Raw genomic sequence first — 24406 nt, 5'->3', positions numbered from 1 at the left:
TGGAGTTCAGGCTGGCCTTGAGCTCACTGTGTTGCCCAAGTTGGTCTCAAACTCAGATTTTCGTGCCTTGGCTTCCCAAGTGCTGAGTTTATATGTCTGCACCACCACACCCAGTTCCTCCTCCCTTTGAATACACTGATTCCATCATTCTTGCCATTTTCTTCTGAATCAATTCCGGAAGTCCTCTTATAAGGATATTTACTTTTGCTGTTGTGCCTGCCTCACTGTCTTGAATCAGTTCAAACTATTTAACTTTCATGGTCATGTTGATTTTTGGAAGAATCAGAAGTCACAAGGGTCCAGATCTGGTGAATCAGGTGGATGAGGACACAACATAATGTATTTATGAGCCTTCCTTTCCATTTGATGGCACTCAGCAGCAGCACTAACTATAATGTTTATCCCAATTTCTAAAGACCCTTGCAAAAGAGGACTTCCCAACTGCTTCAGAAATTGCAAGAACAAATGGAGAAGTGTTTCTGAAGCAAGGAGGTGAATTTTATTTAATTTATTTTTAATGAGGTGTTTTTTAAGGAGGATTAATGGACATGTATCTTTCATTGTAGCAAATTTAAAGAATTTGAATCTTAGCTGTATTTTAGGGTCAGCCCTTGTACTTCTTCCTTGAGATCATTAATAAAACATCTGTATATTCACTATCCCTTGTACAAAATGATTGGGACTAGAAGTGTTTAGAATTTCTGAATTTTTTGTTTATTGGATAAATTGCATAGATATCATAAATTGTCTTGAAGATGGGACCCAAGTCTAAACATAAAATTTATTTATAATTCATATATACTTCATACTCATAGACTGAAGGTAATTTTATACAATATTTCTAATAATTATTTTTGACAGGTGCAGTGTGTTGTTTCTCTGGTGTGGGACTCTGAAAATGTAGATAAGGGCCAAAATTAAATAGATATTGTGAACATTATCTAATGAGAAGGGGAATTAGGGATGGGGAGGGAAAAAGGAAAAAAAAAGAAAAGAAAAAAATGAGAAAAGAAGGAAACAAAGCTTTCATAAATAAGGAGGTGAAGGGAGTTGAAGAAAAATTAGGGGAATGGAGAAAAAAGATTCATATCATGTATGTATGGTACAAACTTCCCATGATTAACATGATCATTATTTACACCTAAAATGTGCCAATAATCTTAATTTAAAAAACATTTTGTATTTGAAAAAAAAATTCTTGTTGAGGCATTTCCTACCTTTGCACTACATCAGTACTCAAAAAATTTTGGCCTTAGAAGCATTTCAGACTTCAGATTTTGGATTAGGAAGGCTCAGCCTATATTTGTATAGTGATTTGATAAATATCCCTCCTACCACAATAGACTGTAAGCTGCATTGTGAGGGTATGAGAGCAGGCTTTTTGCCCCTACTGGTGACATGGTTTATGTCAGTGCCCCTCCCAAGCCTCATGCAATCATGGATGTGGCCAAATCCAGTATTTCTGGTTCCTTCATTGTCTAGCGCTCAGACTGGTGGTATATGTGCTATACCTACCCAGCTGTGGAGCCAGCATACAGTGTACCTGAGGGAAGAAGGTGTGTCTTTCTCTTTTGCTGTTCTTGCTTGCTGCTTGTAGCTGCCATAAACTGCTGCCCCACAGCCATGTCATTTTTCCTTGGAGCCAACTGAGTATGGACTGAAACCTCCAACCTGTAAAAAATAAACCTTTCCTTCTTTCACATTGAGTGTCAAATATTTTGTCTCAACAACCAGTGAAAAGTAACTAAGAAAACTGGTAATCACTGTTTCTCAGTACCCAACTCAATACCTGACACAAAACTGGTGCACTTTTGTTGACAGAAAGAAAACAAGCACTAGCACACAATTAGATTTGTATCACACAGAATTTCACTACTTCCAAGGCTCTGCAGTGAAATGAGGTCTTTTCAGTTTTCCTCTCTGTAGGCACTAAGCTTGTCATTTCTTTTGCTTTATTATAGCAAATAATGCTCCTCTATCCATGTTCCATTCTCCCTATGGTCTTAGAAATCAATTGTAAGCTATTACACAATCTCATGCTGGGCATGAAACTCAGGACCTCCTGCATGCTAAGCAAGTGCTCTACCTCAAGATACATTCCAGCCCTCCCTTTCTTATTCCTGGAGTTGAGGCCATAAGAATGTACTATGCTGAATGTCCAGCCCAAATGACTCACCATGGAACTGTAGTTTTAGCCCCAAGCTGACTGAAGTTATTTGACAGAACACTGTAATCAATAACTACCCAACTGAACCTAGTAAAACCAGAAAATTGAGTGCCAAGTATAAAATTTTGCAATAAGGCACTGAGTTTGGGAATGCTTTGTTATACAACAATGGCTAATGAGCAAGATAGGAGCAAGAGAGGCACTATTCACAATAACCAAGGCAAGCAATCAGTCTAGGTATCTGTCTGCAGGGAATAGGGAAAGCAAACATGGCATGCACTTGTGCACACATTCACACACACACAGACATACACACACACAAACAAACACACACACACACACACACACACACACATATCCTGTTCAACCATAAAGAAGAACGAAATCTGGTCACATGCAGAAAAATTCAGGGAAGTGGAGGACATCATGTTAAACAAAATAATTCAGACACAGACCAATATTGCATGTTTTCTCTCATATGTGGAAAATAGAAAAAAAAAAGTAGAAGAGGGGCTACACAGGCCTGGGAGGACAGTTATGAGAGAGGGAGAAGGTAGGAGAGGGGTTGATGAACTTGCACAGTATATGCATATATGAAAATATAATGAATCCCCTTACTCTGTACAACTAGTATGTGTCAGTAAATATATTTTTCAAACCAGAAAGGAGATGGAACAAATTTTAAAGCATGTGAATAGTTACATGCTAATGCAGACTTTGCTTAGTAATCCTTTGCCCCTTTGGGGGTTTGAACAATATAGAAGAGCCTAGATTTCTGGGAAAACATCACTGGCCATATTCAAGGCTCAGACTCTTGCATGTGGAACGTGAGTCAAGAGATCCAAGGCAAAGTATCTTGCTATCTTTGACAAAAGTTTTCTTTTTTTTCCCCAAGCAATGTAGTGTACCAGTGTGGTTCTCTGACTTCAGATGGTGGGGAGGTGGCTGTCTGACACCAGGAACAGGGTTTGAATTCTGACTCTACTATTGCAAAAATGACCTTGAACAGATTCTGTCGCTTTTCCACACTTAGTTTTCTCACTTAAAAGTGATCACTTATTTAGCAGCTATGTAGCAACTGGAGATGAGAAATAACATTTCCATGGTTTTCATGAGTCAGAGGTGGCCATAGGAAACTGTTTTGCAGCTGTTCTTCAGCTTTGCATCTCTGGCCATCAAGGATGAAGAACAAGACTCTTATGTTTCCCTCAGTGTAACAGGAGGACAATGGCTTGTCCTGCAGTGGGAGTCAGCAGAGGCCTAAATCAGGTCACCTTGCAAGGGGGCTTTGAATCTTTCATCACTGAATTCTTTCAACATCCTCTAATTTTTCTTTTTCTGTTTGCCTCTCAATCATTGTTTTGGTGATTATAACAATATTTACACATTTCAAAGGATCCAACAAACAAGGAGGAAAATTAGAAATATTTGCTCTTTTTGTATGTAGAGAGTTAACTATCACTGGTACATTTTTAGTCTGCCTTTTCCTGTTAACAATTTATTGTAGACATGGTTTCAGGGTGATTAATTTAGGTTTACATCATTGTAACAGGAATCAGTGAAATAAGAATTAGGAATCTACCAGGCATTTACAATAGCAGTCCCAAAATGGTGTCAGGATGCCAAAAATGGAGCGTGCTGAGTTGTGACCCTACAGGGACCTTACAAAACATCTGCTGAATGTGCTTCAGCTGTTCAGGTCCTTTCCAGAACATGACCAGGCAGGCCATTGCTTGAAGGTTACATGGGCTATGCATAGGCACTGTGTGAGCACTTTTTGCCCTGTTTTTGGGACTCAAGATTTTCTTTGGTGAGGTCCTAAGGTTAGAGAATGTACATGTTCAAGACATGAGCAACAGTGGTAGGCAATATGGAGCAGAGCAGAGGACCACATTTTTGTTGTATAATTCTTACACAGGTTGTTATTTATATTTACATTCTTGTGTAGTGCTGTAACCAGTCCATGGGAGTTCACCAGTGCTAAGTCATGGTTGCATAACTGTACCTCACTGTGTGCCTGTGCAGAGAAGCATGGTCATGTCCTCATTGTCTTCAATGTCCCTGAACTATGAAGCAGTCAGAGAGGTTCCCCACAACACTGCTAGATTGAACCCTGAAAAGTAGGGAGTCTTCCATTGGGCAGCTCTTTTCTAAACCCATTAAAACTTCTAGACAAAGACTCCCTCATGGGTATCCTACTCAGAACTCCCTCCTTGCTGGTGTGAACTTTACTCCCTTGTCTTTATAACTATCAGAGTGCTGGAGGCTAAGGGGTAAATTGCTTGTGAGGTCCCCAGAGACAGCAGGGAGGCAGACATCAGCACAGTGGCAGCAGCAGGCAGCAAGCAGCGAGAATAACTGTGTCTTTGTCATCCAGCCTCTGTATATGTTGTTATGTTTACATTCTTGCATGCTGGCCTCCCAGTGGTGCCAAAGGTTGATGACCACACTTCTACCACAAGCATCTCTGAGGGACAATTACAATCCAAACCATCACACACACAAACAAAAAACAATTCTCATGTGTGCGTCCCTCAGTGGCCAACAGTGGTGTCTGACTCACATCGCCTGCACTTCCTTCCCCTCAGTGGGGCACTGCCCTCCTTGCAGCAGAGGAAATAAAAATGTACTAATTATTCAGTGTTAACTCCAAAAAAACAGAAGTCAAAAGAAATCATACATGGGAAACAGTGTTGTAATTTAGGTGCACTCCCTCAAAGCAGACATATGAGATACATGCAGTGAAGTCTGTTGTAGGGGATTCCCACAGAGTTATTTTCAGAGACACCTCCCTGACTAGGCAGACACCTGAGTTACACATACATCTGAATGTTAGTTAAGAAGGATCTTCCTAGGTGAAAGGTGTTGGAGGAGGAGGTGAAATCTTCATTTGTTCTGTAAGTCTAGGGAATGTTCCGCAGTTTAACTTTCAGCGGGTTTGGGTACTCTCCTGCAGCCATTTCCTGACTTAACTCAGAAAGTCTTAGCTTTCCTGATTTCATCTTATTTTCTTTCACAGCACTGACTCTTAAGGCTTCTAGTGGATAGTGATATGTGTCATTTGCAATTGTGTCTGACAACAATTCTCTCCTTGCCCAAACCCTAGTCCGGATCCTTTGGTCCCCTGACAGGGTCTCAGGAGCCTGCACAAAGAGGAGCTGGGGACCTGCACTCATCCCAGGCCTGTTGTAGATGTTCCTGTCTTGTCATGGAGGAGAACTGCTATGTATCCCTGTGAGAGGCTCAGGTAAATTTAGTAAGCAGACTCAAAAAGGCAAATAGTCAAAAGACAGTGCAAGTGCTCAGAGAATGAGCTACATTATGGTCCAGGGCTGGAGGCTGCTTTGTTCAGAGGGATGGAAATCTGTGGAATTTGTGAATCTATGGAAATCAGGGGCTTAATTTACAGGTGACAGGCAATGGCCCATTTTCTAGGTAAAAGAAAAAAGAAGGCCCAGTTTAAGGCCTTATTTTATCTTTAAGATACCGGATTTTTTTTAAAGTGAGTTTCTGGGAATGGAAAAAGACATTGTATCATTGCATACATTTGTATCCTGAAGCTGGAATTTCCAGGGATCACTTCTGGCTCTACCTGGACTTCACATTTACCAGTTCCTTGGACACATCTTAGCAAAGCATGGGCTGCTGTGCCAGAAAAATTCCACTGAGACTCAAGGTTCTGCATTCATTAACTTAAACACAATGCGTTTGTAACACTTCCTCCAGAACAAACACCCATATGGCCTAGTATGGTCCTTGTGGTGAACAGAAGTTAATCTACTTTAATTTAATCTGTTAACCCCATCTGGGTTAAATGGGACCAGCAATCCTAGGTTTTTGAGGAATCTCCACACTGATTTCCACAGTGGATGCACCAGTCTATGCTCCCACCAGCAGTGGAGAAGTTTCCTTTTTCCCCACAGCCCCTCTAGCATTTCTTACTGGTTGATTTCTAGACATAGACATTCTTTTCAGGGTGAGGTGGAATCTCAGTGTTGTTTTAATTTTTCACCTATATTTATTTCGTATTTCTCACTCTCAGTTCATTTTTGGCTTCTGTGTTCATATCTGCATTGTCCAATTTTAGCAAGTGTACTGCTAAGGCAGTTGGCCACAAGCCTCCATCCCTGATGTCTGATCACCCTTAGCATCTGATTGGCTCCTCATCCTCCACTATCCTGCAGCTCACATCTGTCCAGCCTGGTCTGCCCTCTGCAAGCCTCCCAGTAGGCTGGTTCAGGAAGCAGCTCCCTTCCATCTGCTGCTCACTCTTAGTGTTGTCAGCTCCCTGACCTGACCCTGGCCTGCAGCTGTACATCCCTAATTTTCCTAGGTGCATGTGGAGTTCTCTGTCCTCCACTGCTGAACCCCTCACAGTGGCACCTGCCTCTCTCAGGATGGTCCCCATAGTGTAAGAAACTTCTTGACAACACAAACAGGGCCCAAATTGGTGGCACAGAAGACTGTGGCAACTTCCTGAATGAACTAAGTCAAGAGAAGTCCTGGGTGAAGCTGCCTACTGCTTCTGTGTTTGGTTGTTCTTTCCCCATCGCAGGACAATTTTTGTTGAGCTCTGGAGAGTCTCAGATACAGAGTTAAGATTGCATATGTTTGGAGCATACAAAAATAACAGGTGCTCTCTGTCACACAGTGTACATCTAAAGGTTAAACAAAGCAGTACAATATTGCAACATCTCTTTAAAGTTGGTGATGGTATTTAAGATGCTTGATCTACATCTTCTGGAATTTATTAAATAAGTATTTTGTTATTGCATAAATAACATACAATTTTATTGGTTAATATATATATATATATATATATATATATATATATATATATGGTCATTAACACTGTATCCTAAATTTATTAGATTTCTAGAGATGTCTGTTAAAAAATCTAAATTTTGCCTTAAGTGTCAAATCTAAGTAAATGCATGCAAAGTTTTTATATGGCATTGAAATTAATTATTGCAAACCTCACATTATATTAAATACATTTCTTTTCCCAATGGTGTATGGTTTTATAAGATATAGGATGTGAGAAATATATATTTTATCATATTGATGACTCTAAACTACAGTCGTAGGAGAGATCTGGGGTATGTAGGCTAGATGGCAACCAGAGGGCAGTGACTAGGTTGATGACTTTGTCTCACTCCATTTGTGTGCAAATGCGGGTTTGGGTCTGAGAGATGCTATGTGCAGAAGGTCCCTAAAGTGATGTTTGCACAGTGACAGGGCTTGGTTGGTTGGCTGGGTATGTCTTCTGCCCAAATTACTAACCAGCATCCCTCTCACTCAGCCCAGCTGCAAGAGCCCTCTCTAGTCCAGCGTTGTAGTTCACAGAATGGCCAGGAGGTAGCGGCGGAGCAGCGAGTCAACTGTGACAAGTTTTGTAGGAAGGCAGCAAGGAAAGTGCAGCTTTGGTAACAAGGAATAATAAAGGAAAATGTTGAATTCAATGAATTTTCATAAATGAAATGAACATTCACCTTTTATGCTCTTTTCTGGCTGCTTCTTCTCTCCTCCCCCAAGATAAATCCTATCCAGAGATTAGTTTGTCCTGTTTTTATCAGTTATACATATGCATGTGCATTTAATTCCATGTACATGCTCTTACAGTTTGTGTTTTTTGAGGGTCTGACTTTTTTCATTTATCTTTATGTTTGCGAGTTTTACACACTGACTCATTCACAAAGCCATTAAATTGTGACCTGTTTCATGTAGTTGTAGATGTCTTTCTTCTCAAGGCTCCGTGTTTCTCACCTTCATTTGTTCCTTCTCCTGGCTGGTCTCTTCTACTCACAAGTTGCTTGACATCGTAAACTGTATAGTGAGAGTCTGTCTCGAAAGGACAAAATCTATTAAGTCAATGAAAGCACTGGGGATTGCTTTTGTTACTCTGGATCATCTTATGCTTGTGGGCCGCTGTTTTCAGCTTTGAATTATATTAAATCTGATACATGAAACAGACCAACAGATGACTTGAGTATTTCATGTGTTGCTCTGAAACGAATGCAGGATGAGCCAACCTTTGATAAATTATTAGTGTGCATGCAACAGCCAAGATAACATTAATTGTGTGAAAGCATACCATATGCAAACCTTCACATTTCAGTAAAATATTGTATCATTGAAAGTTTTGTGATTGTGTTTTTCCCTCAAGACAAAATATGTCAATGTATGAGTAGTTTTTTCTAAACTAAAACTTCATTTCAGTATTCAGATGTAGTTCCCGTGTTCGCAGTGCAATAAATAAGTGGGTTTTGGGCTTCAGTTTGGGCCCTTGGTCTCTAACAGTTTTCCTATAACTGATCCAGGAGGGCTGAGAGGTAAAGATTCCATTCCCAGCTCTCCTGTGTGGCCTCTAGCACTCACTGGGGTCCCAGGCATGGACAGGGCATTTAAACAGGGTCTGGTTCCTCCAGCTTACCCCAGCCAGACACCAGCCTGAACATCAGTTCCCTGGGAACTGTGAGAGGCAGCAAATGAGTTCAGGACTCAACCAATCAGAGTTCTGCTGACCTTGTAGTGGCAGCAGCTGATTCATCTAGCTCTTTCCCTAAAATATAGAAAGTGGATCGTCCATACAATAACCCTGCAAGGGCCAGGTTTGTGGGGCATCTGGGCTTCACTGAGGAGTGGGGAGATGCGAGGTGTGGGTCACCAGGTTGTTGGTTTCTATGGTGTAGAAGAGGACAGTCCCTAAAAAGTTCACATCACTGCAGAAGTGACCCTAACTTGGGTGTGGCTTGGGTCCAATCCCTCTTTGTTCCTACTGCCCCATGTGCCACACAAATCCATCAGGTGAAGTGTAGACTGAAGCTCCCCAGACCAAGGATCAGTACCAGCAGCTTGATTAGATTCTTTTACTGCTCCCTGGGCCCAAGGATCTCAGTGAGAAACCCAAACCTCATGTCCTTTTGGTGGGGTTGTAAAATGGACTGGGTGATGTAGGGAACAACATAGCTGTTCTCTCCAAATTCTATAGAATTATCCTATGATTCAACAATTCTAAATATGCTTATACAGCTTAACAGAAATCAGGAGCTCAAGCAGATATTTGCATTCCCATGTTCACAATATTATTATTCCTATGAGCCAAAACATGGAAAACCCCAAAGCGTGGATGAACCAAAGGTAGTATGTATATATCCTGCAATATTATGTTAAGTGAAATAAAGCAGAGAGAAAAGGAAAAATGTCATATGATTCCAAATATGTGATGGCCCTGAAGTGTCTAATTCATGGAGACAGACAGTAGAATGGTGTTTCCAGGAGTTGAAGGAAGGGAAACGATATTATTGTTGGGAGGGTTCACAGTTTCAGTTCAGAAAGAGAGTTTTGGAGCAGGATGGTGCTGATAACTGCTCAAGGTAAATGTTCTTAACTCACTGAACAGATCACTGACAAAATTAGTGGATTTTATGTTGTGCATATTTTAACATATTTTAGATAGTAGATAGGAGATGATAAGTTGGACAGAAGAGATGAGTGAAATCAGGGACAATTTTGTGACACCTTGTTCCCTTTTGCTCCCAGGTCCTGATCATAACACACATACCATATATCACTCAAAGGACAGAACTTATAGTTAAAACTTCCCATCTCCTGACCGTGCACATCTGATTCTTCACCTACACTCAGTAACATGACTCTGATTTCTTCATTCCAAGCAGAGGGAAGAGAAGAAGCATTTGGGAAAGGTCTTCGTGACCAGAGATATCCTCAGGAGGCTCCCACTCTACATGTCTGTGGTGGGGTTAGGGAGACTACTCATCTGCTCTTCATTCTTTATAAAGGCAAAATTGAATCTAAAATTCAGCATCTGTCCTGGAGCACACAGCTCAGTGGCATTTCTTGCACTCAGGGCTGTGAGACCCTCACCGTGACTGGTAAAAAGCACCTTCACCATCCCCAGTGATAACCTAGGTTCATTAAACTGTCGTTTTACATTCCATATGCTCAGCCATGAACCACTATTTTGATTTCTAAGGATTAGGCTATTCTGGATATTTATACAAATGGAAGCATAAAAATAAGTAAATATTTACATTTGACAATAATTTAATTTTATTAGTCACAAAAGTTCTAAATCGTGAAGAATACGTTTTGTTAAACATAATATTGTATGTTTGTACACAGCTCGTTTACATGGCTAAAAAATTGAAAACAAGTCCCACATGTGACCTGAAAGTAAGGGTGAAATTATGGCAAATTCTGTAAAAGCTGTGAAGTTTGAAGCACATATGTAAACATAAAAGCAATTGTCTTGGTCAAGCTTTCCCATTAGTAGGACACAGAATCCAAAACCCACAACTGGGAAGAGATGTTTAATCTGAATTATGGTTTCAGGGGATCCATTCCTGCCTGGTTCCAAGACAGGGACACCATAGCAATTGGGTGTGATGGAGCAAAGCTGCTCAGCCTATGGTGGCCAGGAAGCAGAGTGGAGGGACAGTGCCAGGGAGGAAGGGGCCAGAGACCAGATGATGTACCTAGGGTCACTCCTCCATGACCCATACAGACAAGCCCAGAAGTACACTTTACAAATCCCTTGAACATCTCTCACACCCTTCAAGTTGACAATGCAGATTAATCATCACATAGCAGAAGTTTTGTGATGTTAAAATTATAGGTGATTTACATATGTGCATATATACAGTACTTTGATTTTTTTACACCTTTAAAATTATGTCCAAATTCAAAAAATGCTGAATTTTATGTAATATAAATAACCTTTCCTTAGGCAAATTTTATAAAATAATCTCAAAAAAACTGAAAAACATAAGAACAGGGTTTAAAAATACTCACAGGAAGAGCCAGAAATCTTAATTATTTTTTTGAAGAACTACTCTGAAAGACAGTTAAACATTCAAGGCATGAAATATTCAACCTCACACTAAGTATCTTCCTGGGGAAATGAGTGCTAGAGCTACCCAAACACAAGAATGCCTGCAGCAACTTTATTTTTAAGATCAAAACTGGAAACACAACACAGGGCTTCAGCTGATGGGCATGAGCATCTGTGGTTCATCCACACAGTGGGAGGTGATGGCTCAGCCACTGACAAGGAGCAGCACATGGGAAACATGACATGGTTGTGAGGATTGAATAAACCCTACCAGCTCCCCCAAAATGAAAACAAAAACAAAATCCAACAAAAACCCCTTGCATCCTGGGTGGTTACAGACCTGTCACCTCTAGAAAATACAAAGTGTTTCCCAGAGACAAAAAGCAGGTGCATTGCTTAGGATGGAAGAAAGCAATTGTAAGGAGCCATAAGAAAAATGTGAAGGTGATGTATGTATCACCACTGGGGAGACGATTTTCAAGGGGCTCATGTATATCACGATTCCTAGCGGATGTTTGTTTGTTTTTTAGTTTTGGTTTTATTTTGTTTTTAGTAACAGGAACCAAATTTAGGACACTGTGCTTGCAAAGGAGCACTTTGCCACTGAGCTATATCCCTGGCCCATGTCAAGATTCATCCAATTTTGTAGTTTAAATCTGTAGGTTCATTATATGTCAATTATAATGAAATAAAATTGCTTTTAAAGCACTTCTCATCTGAGCTACCCACCATAGCTTTGTTTACTTATAGATTTACTTACAAGCAATTTTGTTTATTTATAGGTTTATTTCTAAGCAGTTTTATATATTTATAGATTTATTTATCAGAAGTTTTGTTTATTTATAGAATTATTTATTTTTTGCTGTGCTGGAGATTGAATCCAGTGCCTTGTTCCTTTTAACAAAAATTATTTCCATACAGGGCCTTGTTAAGTTGTTAAGTTGCTTACATTGGGCTTGTATGTTATCACATTTATTTTTGTATTTTATTACATTTTGTATTTTATCACATATATTTTTGTATACTGAAGTATAAGAAGGATAACTAAATTGAGTAGTCTCAAGTAAATCAACAAATACAACTTAACAAACAATAGCTGGGTGTGATTACATGTGTGTAGTCCTGGCACTTATGAGGCTGAGGCAGGAGGATTGTTGAAAGTTCTAGGTCAGCCTAATTTACACAGTGAATTGAAGTTCAGCCTGAACTACACAGTGAGACCTTGTCTCAAAAAATAAATTAATAAAATAAAATAAATAAGATAAAAACCTGGACTACGACAAGTTATTATCTTGTAGTCCAGAACAAGGTCATCTTTAGTGGATTTACTTTAGAAGGTGTTAGGGTTTGTATCTGGGTGTCCCTCCCAAAGCCTCATGAAGTCACAGAGGCAGCTAAACCAAGCATCTGTGATTGGTTCATTGCTTAGTGCTCTGATTGGTGATGAAAGTGCTTCATCTGACCTGCATTTGAATTACTGGAGTAAAAGAGGTCTCACCAGTACATTTGGTGAGAGGAGTGAGAAAGTCTTGTAATTCAAAAGGAAATCATAACCTCTGGCCAACAGGTGCAGAAAACACTCAGCCTCCCAAAGCTGATTCATGTAGGCACAAATTACTGAGATGTGCTGTGTCCCCATTCAATGGCACATTTTAAAGCAGGAGGTGAACAGCACTGGAATGAAAATTGGGAGCAGAGCAGAGTCCTGTAACACAGCTCGCATCACAGCTATATACAGAACCGTCCTTAGACCTCACAGGACTAAGAAAAGAGGTTTATCCAACACAAAATGCTGCAAACATTTTCAAGATTTATTTTCAAGGGTTTGATTCACAGTGCTGTTTGAAGCAGGAAGGAACTGGGACCCTCCCTGCCTCCATGTAGAGCATGCACAGGAGAGCTGTTTGGAGGATGTCGTGCATCACTGTTGGAGGGAACTCTGCCCTGGGCCATAAAGATACAGATCTAGGGGTGAAAAACTCATGGCACACCAAGGTCTTCCAAGGGCCAGCCAGTGCCCTGAGAGTCTACACTGTAAAACAGTGCTTCCTGACAACAGGGATAACACTGTACAAGGCCATTTGGATGCCAGAGTGGCCAGTCAGGTGAAGGGCAGCCCTGCATGACACAACTGAGCAAAGTGTATCCCTCTGGAGCTGAAGCTCCAGCAGGTCTGCTTCAGTTCCTTCCTCAGGTCTGTCAGCAAGGACGTCACACAGAAGCCCAGCAACACAATTGAATTTTGCTCAGATTAAATCGTTTAGCTTCCTTTGAAGAAATTATTGAAAATGCGCAAGTCTGAGAAAAACAAGGCTGAGAGCAGCACTCTGCATGGTTTATAAATAAACTGACCGTTTACAAGTCATGGAAATAATGCCTGTGGGTGAGTCTGCAATGGCAGAGGTGTGAAACATCATGCATGCAGGTTTCACAATTGCAAAAGGAAAACTCCAATTAAGTGCTACATGTACATGATTTCCTGTTGGCACTGCACTACAGGTGGGAAAATGCCAGCAGCAAACTAGATTTACTGAGCCACCTCAGTAAACCCAAGGCAAAACCCACCAGATGATTCTATCACCGAAATGGGAGGGTTAAGCAGCTCTGCTCCCTGATTGATGGTGCTGCTACTGGTTGAGAATTGATGTGTTTCTATCTGCACAAGGCATCTCTGCCCCTCTCAGCTCATGGCTGCTAGCATGTGGATCAGACTATGTGTTTACATAAAATCTCATCCTGATTTCAGAATGGGTGGCAGCCTCTTGTTTACTGGAAATTATTTTGGAAGTTTGGGCATAAGAATCCTTAGACAACGGGGTTAGCCAGTTGAGGGAAAATGAAATTGTTTAAAGTAAATGCAGGAAATGTATTTATCAGTGGCAGATTCAGTTGGCACTGAAGCCCATATTATGGGGGTAAAAAGGCATGAGTCAGCGTTTGCTATACAAAATGCTGCAAGGCACAGCAGTATCCCCAAGTTCAGTCTTTGCTTTGTTTCCCTCATTATACCAAGCTGAAGAGTGGATTCTCAGTATTCAAGCACATAGGACTTGAACTACAGTAGAAATCTGTATCTGTCAACTGGAAAGTGAAAAGACAAGGAAAAGTTTTTTTCCAAAATGCAGTTCTAAACATATGCTTAAATAAACAATGAAATCAGAAAAAAAAAGAACAAAATCAAATGTAATGACAATATTGTGTTTTGTTCCAGTGCCACTGCATCAGGCTCAAAGATAGGAGCAAAATTTGCAGAGTAGAAGGGTCACTGAAGACAGTGGTCTTTGTGGTCTTCATCCCCAGAGGTGCAGAGTGGGTGCCCTGCCCACTAAGCCAGATGAATTCAGGATAGCACCTGAACCCTGGGGGAGGCTGAGACCAGGACCCAGGAACTGAGGCCCCTGGGGCTGAGGAATCAGAGTTTTTGCTGCATCCTGGCTGCTCTGCCTTCCCTTGCCTGTAGGGCTGCAGCATGGATGAGGTGGGGGAAAAGGGTGTAAGGCAGGCAGTGCTAGGCTCCTGTGCAAGCTGCACACTCCCTGTGCTGCCTGAAAGCAGCAAGATTTAGGACTTCCTTGCTAGAAAAATAAACACTGAAGAAAAACTCTTGTCCTATGGCAGTAGCAGGTACAGGTCAGCATGGTGGCTTTTATGGTAGGAAGGGCAGGGACACCCTCCACAGCAGGATCCTCATGGCTTTATGTGTTGGGATTTTTAAAAGTTAGTCATGAATGATGTGTTTGCTTGCTGAATACCAAGCCTCCTTATTGTGTATTTACAGTGATATTTGAAGTGTCTGTATTGTGCATAACTTTCAGTATATATAATGAAATTAAATCATCCATTTTCACATACCTATTCAAGAAATTAGCCACTATTAAATATTAACTGAATTGAATAAAAGGAATATTGAATAGAACACTATAAATAATGCAATGGAATGGAAAAATGAAAAAAAAAAAAACACCAAAATGTCTTCCCCCCAGGTTCAGTGCTCTGCCCTCCAGGAGCTCCTCTCTTCTGTCCTTGCCTGCTATTCAGGCCTGGGTCTCTTTTTTGCTGGGTGGAGAGAGGGCCAGGCTATGAGCTCTTCTATCATCTCAGGTAGGATCCAGGACATGGCCTAGCACATGGCCTTCTTTCAGGATTTTCTTTGCCTATAATTGTATAATTGACTCAGCAGCTCTGCTGTGGTACATTCATGGTTTCTAACTATCCACACTCATAACTGAATAAGAAGAGATCACGGGTGTCTCTCAATTTCACTTTTTTATAATGAGGCCATAGAAGTGGAATTTCCAGGGTAAATGTATATAAATTGCATTTTCTGATCATAAAATTCACATTAAAACTCACCATAGAGTTGGAGACTGGAAGGGGAATCCCGGGGCTGCTCAGAGCTCTGTGAGATCTGTAGTTGGGGGGAAGATGGACCATGCAGATTTGGAGGACACCATGGCACCTAGTAGTGTACCATGGGCAAGAAAAGCTCAGGTCCAGGACTCCTGATCCATCAGTCAGCTTCTCAGCAAACAGCATACACTGCATGCTGGATAAGAGAGGGCTGTTGTGGCCCTGCTGCCAGAGCTCCTCCTTGCAGGGCTGAGGCTCCATGTCTCACTCAGTGGAACTCTGTACAAGAAGATCAGCATGTTTCAGAACCTACCTTGACTGAATGTCTTCCACCCAGGTGAGATCTCAACTGCCATATGTGAATTCACCACAGCTGTGGAGCAAGACATGTGTTTTTAGGCAGCAGGTCAGGAGGTGGGGACACTGCAGGCAGGTAATGGTACAAAGCCTGAAATAAGAGACCTGGACCTAGCTACCCCAGTGTCCTCCAGGAGTAACTGCACCCTGCAACAGTGTGCTTTAAAAAACAAAATAACTTAACAGATTACTCACAAAAATATATACTGTAGGGGTAGTTTGAAGATACAAAAGTAAATTGCTACATTGCTAAGTAAAATGTGACATGATCCTTAATCAGTACATGATCTCCTATGTTGGCCCTGACCCGCTTCCTCAGAAGAAAACACAGCATTTGACACAGCATTAATAAACACAGGCAAGGGCTGGGGATTTAGCTCAGAAACATAAGCACCTGCCTTGCAAACAGGCAGTTGTGCGTTCGATCCCTGGTACCAATAAAAATGAAAAAGACAAAAAAACAAACAAACAAACACAGGCAATGAGTCAACAATCATAACTGCTTAATAACAACAACAAATGCCAGGATACAATAAATGCCCTGATGATTTGTATGAAGTGTATAGTAAAGCATAATTACTGGATCTGGCCATGTTGGGACTTAGGCAGCTGAACAAGAAAACAATTCTCCTGCCTCCCTGGCCAGCACCCCTGGTGCAAGCCAGGAGGAGAACAAATCAGCATCTCCTGTGAGCCTACTGGGGCGTGGACTGAGAGCCATACATCTCACTTGCCCATCCTTGGTTAGCAAGGAGAGGCAGAATTCTGAGCATCTCGTGATGACTTTGGGCAATATACAAAATACGGGGGATTTCTTTCTATCTTGTGTTTGAAAACAAATGTCTTTAATTTTTTGCTGTGTTCTAATTGTTTGCTCTATTCAACATTATCTTTTGACTGGTTTTAAAATGTTCTGTGTTTGTTTGGATTTCACTATAACTAATTGAATGGAAACCAATTGTGAAGATAACGAGATATACCATGGTACCTATTACTGTTATCATGGACCCTGCTGTGAAGTTCCGTACCAATTTCACTGCATTGTCTTGATTTGCTTTGTTCCGTTTGCTCTGTTGTATTTTACTATCTTCAAAATAAAATTCTGAAAAAGAATAAATACTAATAATTTTTCATGTCTTTCAAGGGAAGGGAACCACCACCAATTCCTTTTAGATGACAAAGTCACCCTGATAATGAAGCCAGACCATAATGCCTTAAAAAATGGTAATGCTCTAATGGCCAATATTCTTAATGAACATACACAAAAATATTCAACTAAATGCTCATCAGCTAAATTCACCAGCACATGAAAATTTTAAATACCACAATGAACACTGAGTGCACCCTCAGTGGTGCTAGAATGGTTCCACTTGCACAAATCTTTCAGTGTCACTTGCCACATTCACAGCATGAGGCACAGCTAACCCCTCAAGAGATTTGGAAAAATCACTTCGAGAGATTCAAAAGCTCACCATCCTTTCATGATAAAAACCATTTACACACCATGCACAGGAGGAATGAATCTCAGCATAGCAAAGTACAGACATGACAAGCCCATCACTGACATCATGCTCAGAGGCTGACAAGCTGCAAGACTTGCTTCTCAGTTCAGGAACAAGACCAAGCTTTGGACTCTTTTCAACACACTACTTCAAGTCCTACTCCTAGAATTTAGTCAACAATAAGAACCCAAAAGTTTACCAAATCAGAAAGGAAGAATAAGAGATGTCTCTGTTTCCTGAGGAGACAACATTTCATATAAGAAACTTAAAACTCCACTGAAAAACTTTTAGAACAAATGGACAAATAACTTCAGTTTCAAGGTACAATATCCATATGTCATAAACAATTCATATCTATGTGCTTCAAACAAATTGCAGCCTCAAATACAAGGAACACAATTCATTTCATAATTCATCCAAAACAATTAATACTTATGTAAATTTTAAGCCAAACTCACCTGTTCTTGGAAAATTGTAGAAATTGAAGCAATGAGTGAAGTGGCACTAAGAGAAGAAAAGACAGATTGTGGTGGTGGATGGGAAGAATTCATGTTGTTATAATGTACATGCTACCCAGAGCAACCAGGTGTTTAAATGCCATTCCTGTCAAAATATCAGTGCCATTTTCTTAGAAATAGAAAAAACAAAATGAAAATGCACAGGGAAGGACAAAGAGTCATCCTATAGCCATGGAAAGACATTAAAGTTAGAGGCAACAAAATACATAGTTTTCTGGTATATAATAAAGTGACAACAGTCAAAAGGGTCCTATACTGCAAGAACTGGACCACAGATTAAAAAGGCCAGCCCAGTAGAGAAAAACTCATACTGTCACCAGGAATTTTGTTTTATTTCTCCTTTTTCCTTCCCTTCCCTCTCATCCCCCTCCCCCTCTGCTTTCCTTCATTTCCCTTTCCTTTAGTTTTCTTTCTTTTTCTTTTTCAGTTTTTGGTCAAGTTCTTCCTGTGTAGCTCTGGCCTAAGCTGAACTCAGAGTGTGTTGCAGGCTTGTCTGGAACTCCCAGGAATCCTGCTGCCTCAGCCTCCTGAGTGCAGACATTGCAGGCATTTTCAACATTCCATGCTCAGCCAATGAGTTTTTAACAACACTATGATGAAACCATGTCTGGAGGTGTGGCTTGTATTGAGAGCAGTCTGGAAGGCTGAGGCAGCAACATCACAAATTTAAGGACAGCCTCAGCAATATAGTCACTTATCCAGAACCTGGATGAAAATAAAAAGAATTTTAAATGTGGAAGGCCATGGAGCTAAGTGCAAATCTCAGTATTCAATCCATAGAAACTGAATTCAAAACAAAAAATATTGGGAAATTCACGGTAGGAAAAATAATATTTTATACTGTCCTGGCCTTCTGGAGGGCAGTGTGCCCCAAGTGGCATTAGCTTTCATACTTTTCATGTGGTTTGACTTCAAACAATCATCAAAATCCATGAGGGATAAAAAAAACAAAAAAAAAATGAGAATGTGCTTCAAGGACACCAAGCCTCAGTCCCAGTGCAGAAGGCATTTGCACTGATATTCTGAAGCACATGATGACCACAGTTACAAAACAGAGAATTTACAAACAGTGTTAATGGGATTTTCAGTCCTACTTACTTTGAAAAAATGGCAACTTAGGAAGTTGGTATATAGCTTAACTAGATCCACTCTTTCTGCAAAGTGTCTAAAGATCAAAGCCAAATATTGCATTCTATGAATGCAAAAAATTACTGCTGATTAACAACTCAAGATAATGTACATCTGCATTCCAGCACTCTGGGTGAGGGAGGAAGATTGAATCAGGAAAGGTTTAAGCCTGACCTGGGAAACTCACTATCTTAGTGAGATCATGCCTTAAAATTTGTAAAAGGATTAACAAATTTTAGAAATGTATGAAAATATAGATCATTAAGAAATCATTGTACACAATACAGTAGCCAATGTTATTCTCTCATTATTCTTCTGTATTTTATCCTTTTACAGACTTAGCAATAGCATCTTTATGTGGACCTTATTAATATGTACTTGAGTTATATAAAAATAAGACAAGAAAGTCTTTCCAAAACACAGTAATCCTTTGTTCAAATCCTACTTCCATATATAAAGTTAGTACAAAAGTAAAAAGAACCATCAAATTCTCTTTATATTATGCTCTCCAAATCCTGAGTGTAAATTCAGTAGCATATCTACATTCATCTCAGTTAAAAGGTCAAAAATATTGAAACAGTTCAACTTCTTTGCAGTAGATCAATGTCTACCTCATGGTCAACTTAATGCTCAGTGTGCTGACTAAAGTACTGAGCTGAATCCAGCTCAGGTCAGGATTCAATGGCACACAGAGGTGCCTGGAGGCACCCAGAGACAAGAGGAAGCCCAGAACACATATTCCCTAGGCTCAACCACCAGCCACTCAAAGACACTGAGTCCAGGACTAGTTCAGATACAGGGAAGTTAAGTTCTCACCTGAGCAGCCCCGTGAGACTTGGCCACCAGTGTATTCAAGTCCTGGCCATGTGCAAGCACCTCAGTCTCAGTTTACAACACTGAACTGTGGGGTGCTGAGTGGATCCAGAGTTTAGGGTCACTGATGATGAAGTGGGGGCTCCATGGCAGGGCATTAGCTGTGGCCTTGGCCCCATGAAGCCCTGCTAAGGAGGCTGTCCTGATTTCCAGGGATGACCTTCCACCCACCTCACTGACACACAGATGGGGAAAACTGTTCTGTTCTTTGGAAAGGAGATTGGAGAGTCACTCTAGTTGATTCAGGGTATGTTCAGGGCAGGAACTCTTAGGGATGGCAAAGTGTCCATGGCCCACAGGAATCACTGCAAAGTGGGTGAGTGTCATCAAGCCAAAATACACATGAAGACACCCTGTGTGAAGACACTTTTCTGAGTATTGTCCATGATCTTGTAAGCAGAACAGGTGCAACCACTGCCCTTTTGAGTTTTGATGATATTTGGAGGCCACAGAGTCAGCACTGGCAGCAGAACAGATATTGTTCACGTCAAGGAAGTCTTTCTGTGTCCAAGGTCTCCCTTAGAAGAGGTTACAGACGATGTAGGAGGAGTTCTACTTAGACCAAGAGAACTGGGCAGCAGATCTTTGCCTGATCTTGACACTGCAGAAAGGCGGCATAGACATCGATGACTCCTCACTTCTTAGATATTCATGGAGCACCATCCCTGAGCCCTTGAGTGCAAAGACATTGTAGATATCAGTCTTCACCTTTGTTGAGCTGACCTGCAGTGGGGAAGGGCAGGGAGAAACTGTGTCTTGCTTCCCTAAATAAGGGAGTGGTGTCATACCACTAAGCAAGGACTGCCTCCAACAGAGCATTCTGTCAGCCTCTCAGTGATCCCAAGGCCCACACTGCCACACTGTAGTTGGGAGAGGGTGGTAGTGGACACTGAACTTACTTGGCTAGAGACCCATGTGCCCCTGCCTAATGTAACCTGTGTAGGTAGTGTTAGAAGAGAGGCCAGACCTCTCGCTTTCCTACCTCCCTGTTAGGTCCAGGTCTGCATCTCCTGTCCTTGACACCTCACTGGAGCTGAACTCCAAGGTGGATCCCAAGGCCAAGCTTCTCATAGACCTTCTGGAGCCTCCTAAGGCCCTGGAGCCTAAGTCACAGGGTAAGGAACCCTGGGATGTGGGTTGTGGCTTTGAGAGGAGGAATGTACTAGGGAACTCAGCAATGTGTCCAGATGATGGGAGACCCAGGAACATGAGCCCCTTAGCCGTCATTTTGGAGATGCAATCTGGAAGGCTTTACTGGGGCTGTGTTCATGCACACAGCTGACTCTGACAGGCAGTGGGAAGGTTTGGCCCTGAGAAAACCCTGGAAAGTCAGTGATGTTTTCTTCTCCTGCAACTGCAGAGGCAATTCCAGTGCGTGCTGAATTTGCACCCGCAGAGCTCTTGCCAGCTCCACCTGCAGCTCCCTCACCATCTCTGGCCCCACAGCAAGAGCAGGCCTATGTTTTCTTTTCTCTACTAGCTGCAGAGCTGGATCTCCTGGTGGCTCCACAGCAGGAGTCATCTCTTGACCTCTACCTGCAGGCAGCTCTTGACCCACTCCTGCCATTCCCCTCTCTTCCAGATTTACTTATCATTCTATTTATTATTATTTTATTCTGGGCTGCCAGTGATAGTATCATTGTAAATGAAATTTAAGAGTTTTTTTTCTTGTTTCAGTTGATGAGTTTGGTGCGATTTAGTGCATTCTCCATATTGTGAAACCTTCACCAGTGTCCTCTCCCAGAATATTTTCATCAAATTGCTACACAAATATATTTTGTTTTATTTTCCTTCCTACTAGATCCTGGCCACCACTCATCCTATGTCCTCATAATTTACCTGTCCTACCTTTTCCACATCACTGCAGTTATGTTTCTCCCCTACCTTACCCTGCTGTAAGTAACTGTTTAATCTTGCCTTGTCTGAGAAGGGAAAATCCAGGCAGATTGTATCAATTTCTCATTCACGTATTCATGGACTCTTGACAGGGCATAGAAAAAGAATTTAGGAATTTTTTGTAATTCTTAGGATTCTTTGTTTTCTTAATTATGTTCCTGGCTTTATAGACATATACACATCAAAACTGCTCCACGTTTAATTACATGTAGGTCACTTCATGTCTATTTCATAAGAAGGAGACTAACACACTTCCTTTGGTTACAGAGCAGCACCATGGGAGTGTCATACCCATGTTTATACTTTAGATAATTCCAATGATAAATTATTAATTTTAATTTATGAGTGCTTAACATGAAAAAGTCACAAAAGTAAAGTATTGTAGTTGTAGTACAACCATTAAAATGTGAGGCACTGTGTGTTCCAAGGAAAGTCTATAACCCAGTATAGAAAGTGCAGTGTCACAGGTAGCATGTCCATTGAATTCCCCTGTGGTTCATTTCCATGCAATGTGATGAATATGGCTGCCTTTGTCCTCTTCTCTGGACAGAGTAAATTTGCATAATGTCTGGCTCAGCATGTCACCACCTATAAGTTTCAGTTCTTACCCAGTAGTTCAGTCAAAAACAAGGCACATGAGCACAGCCCAATTAAAAATAATGAGGCCTTGTATACATAAGGAAAGAAACATAATGGTCAAGGAGGCAAACAAGTGGGAGAAATGAGCACTGGGAAACAGGAGTGGCATCAGGTCCCAGGTTGTAAAAGCCAGCCCAGAACTCGAATCCACCAGGATCCTGGCCAGGCTGTGGTAGATGGTGGGAAGCCAAGAGCTCTCCAAGACTCCTCAGGGGCTGGGGTGAAGTCTTCAATCACAGATCTGCTGTGTCATGGTGTGAAGCCCTGTAGCCTTCACAGAGGCCAGCTGGTTGTTTGCTCCTCGCTATGAATGCTCCAGGCTGAAGTTATTCCCCCAATTCCTGGCTGCACTGTGCTGCCACTGGGGGCTGGGCAGCAGGAGAGGTTAGGTCAGTGATTCAGCAGCCACTGGGTTTCCCACAAAGAAATAGCTGAGCATGTGGGTGCCCCAGTGTGAGCTAAGGTGTAGCTCCTGAATTTGATGGATGATAGAAAGTTTTCCCTTGGTCTTCGAACCAAGTAGGCATATAAAGTGTCACAGGCTTTGGGTAAGGCATCAGTGACATTGAGTGGTGAGTTCCAAGTCCAGGCCATGCCCTGCCCAATGGACTGCATGTGACAATGGCAATGTGAGGTAACCTGAAGATGATGGCCTTAGTAGGGACAGTATCAAATTACAGGCAGGTGTGGATGGGGACAATGCCCAGGTGAAGAGAGCTCCATGTGACTCTCTAGTGCCTCACCCCCAAGCATGCTAGAATCTCCACAGTAAAGGACTATGTGTGTTATTCCACTCCCAATGGACATTTGAAAACCAGTGCCCAGAGATGGACAAGGCCAGGCCCAAGGCACAGGACTTGGGCAGAGTGAAGAGGCTAGGGGAGAAGTCCAAAGGAGAAAGACCTCCTAGCACAGGACCCAGCCCACTCCCAAAGGCATTAGAAAAGCAGCCCCCAAGCTCCTGGGACCTGAGCCTAAACCTGTGGGACTGATTTCAAGCAGCATCCCAAGAGATACACACACATGTGCGCGCACACACACACACACACACACACACACACGAACACACAGTGATGCCATGTGCACTCAATGGGTTGCTCAGAGGAAAAGTGATTTGATTCATTCAATCAATGCCATGGGTGTGGTGATTCACACAGATGTGTATGTAGGCACAGTGCTTTTAAATTTGGGGGTGCATCTGCATCCATAGTGCTTGCTTAGCCTGTGTGAGGTCTGAGGCCACAGCACCAATACATAGAAGAAATTGAGATGGTTAGGGAACATAATGATGGCTGATCTGATGAACTTTTGGCCCCTCATGATGCCACCAGGGAAACTTGTCCAGGAGGTGAGTGTCATTTACACCACACAGTCCACACAGTCACCCTGGAGATCAGACCAGGTACTACCCACATTATGGTGAATGTGCCTAACTTCTTGGCCTCTGTACACAGGGACATAAATAGGGGAAAGGGAGACTCACAAAGGCTCACAGAATGGGGTGATGCATCAGTATATGAACTGAAGATGGAGGAAAGGCAGGCAGGACGCACTCCCACTGTCCACTCACTTCTCAGATAGTTATAGAGCAGCACCCTGTGGAGCACCCATGATTAGAGTAACACTGCAGACTCCACTCTCTTTCTCACAGAGGCAACATGCCACAAAGGTGGAAAAGGGAGATACATTTCAGGCTTCCTGAAGAATGGAGGACAGGTGGTCACATCACTGTCCAAGGACCTCTGACAGCAAGTGAGGGCTGATTATGGATATCACACAGGATACCCTGGGAAGGCAGTTTGGGAGGGAAGCCAGACCTGTAGTGCTGCTTACACCTGTCCTCCTCAGGATCAGAGTCTCTCTTCTTGGCTCCTGGCAGGTGCTGCTGAGGAAGGTGGGACAACCAGCCCAACCTAATCTGATTGAGTTGGGCCAAGCCTAGCTCACTGAAAATGAGAACTACAGTGAGAAGGAATTGGCCTGGGTATGTTGGTTTCTGAGGAGGACACGGGGCACTTTAAAGGGAGAAAGACTCTCAGACTTGGGGCCTCCTGCAACACAGAGGCATGCAGAAATGAGTGGCGTGAGGGAGAATGGGAAGTTTTCCTGGGGTGCATTTGTG

Source organism: Cavia porcellus, unplaced genomic scaffold (assembly GCF_034190915.1).
Source record: "Cavia porcellus strain 051 isolate PalLab524CR breed Dunkin Hartley unplaced genomic scaffold, mCavPor4.1 scaffold_34, whole genome shotgun sequence".
Taxonomy (NCBI): Eukaryota; Metazoa; Chordata; class Mammalia; order Rodentia; family Caviidae; genus Cavia; species Cavia porcellus.
This window is presented reverse-complemented; position numbering follows the sequence as displayed.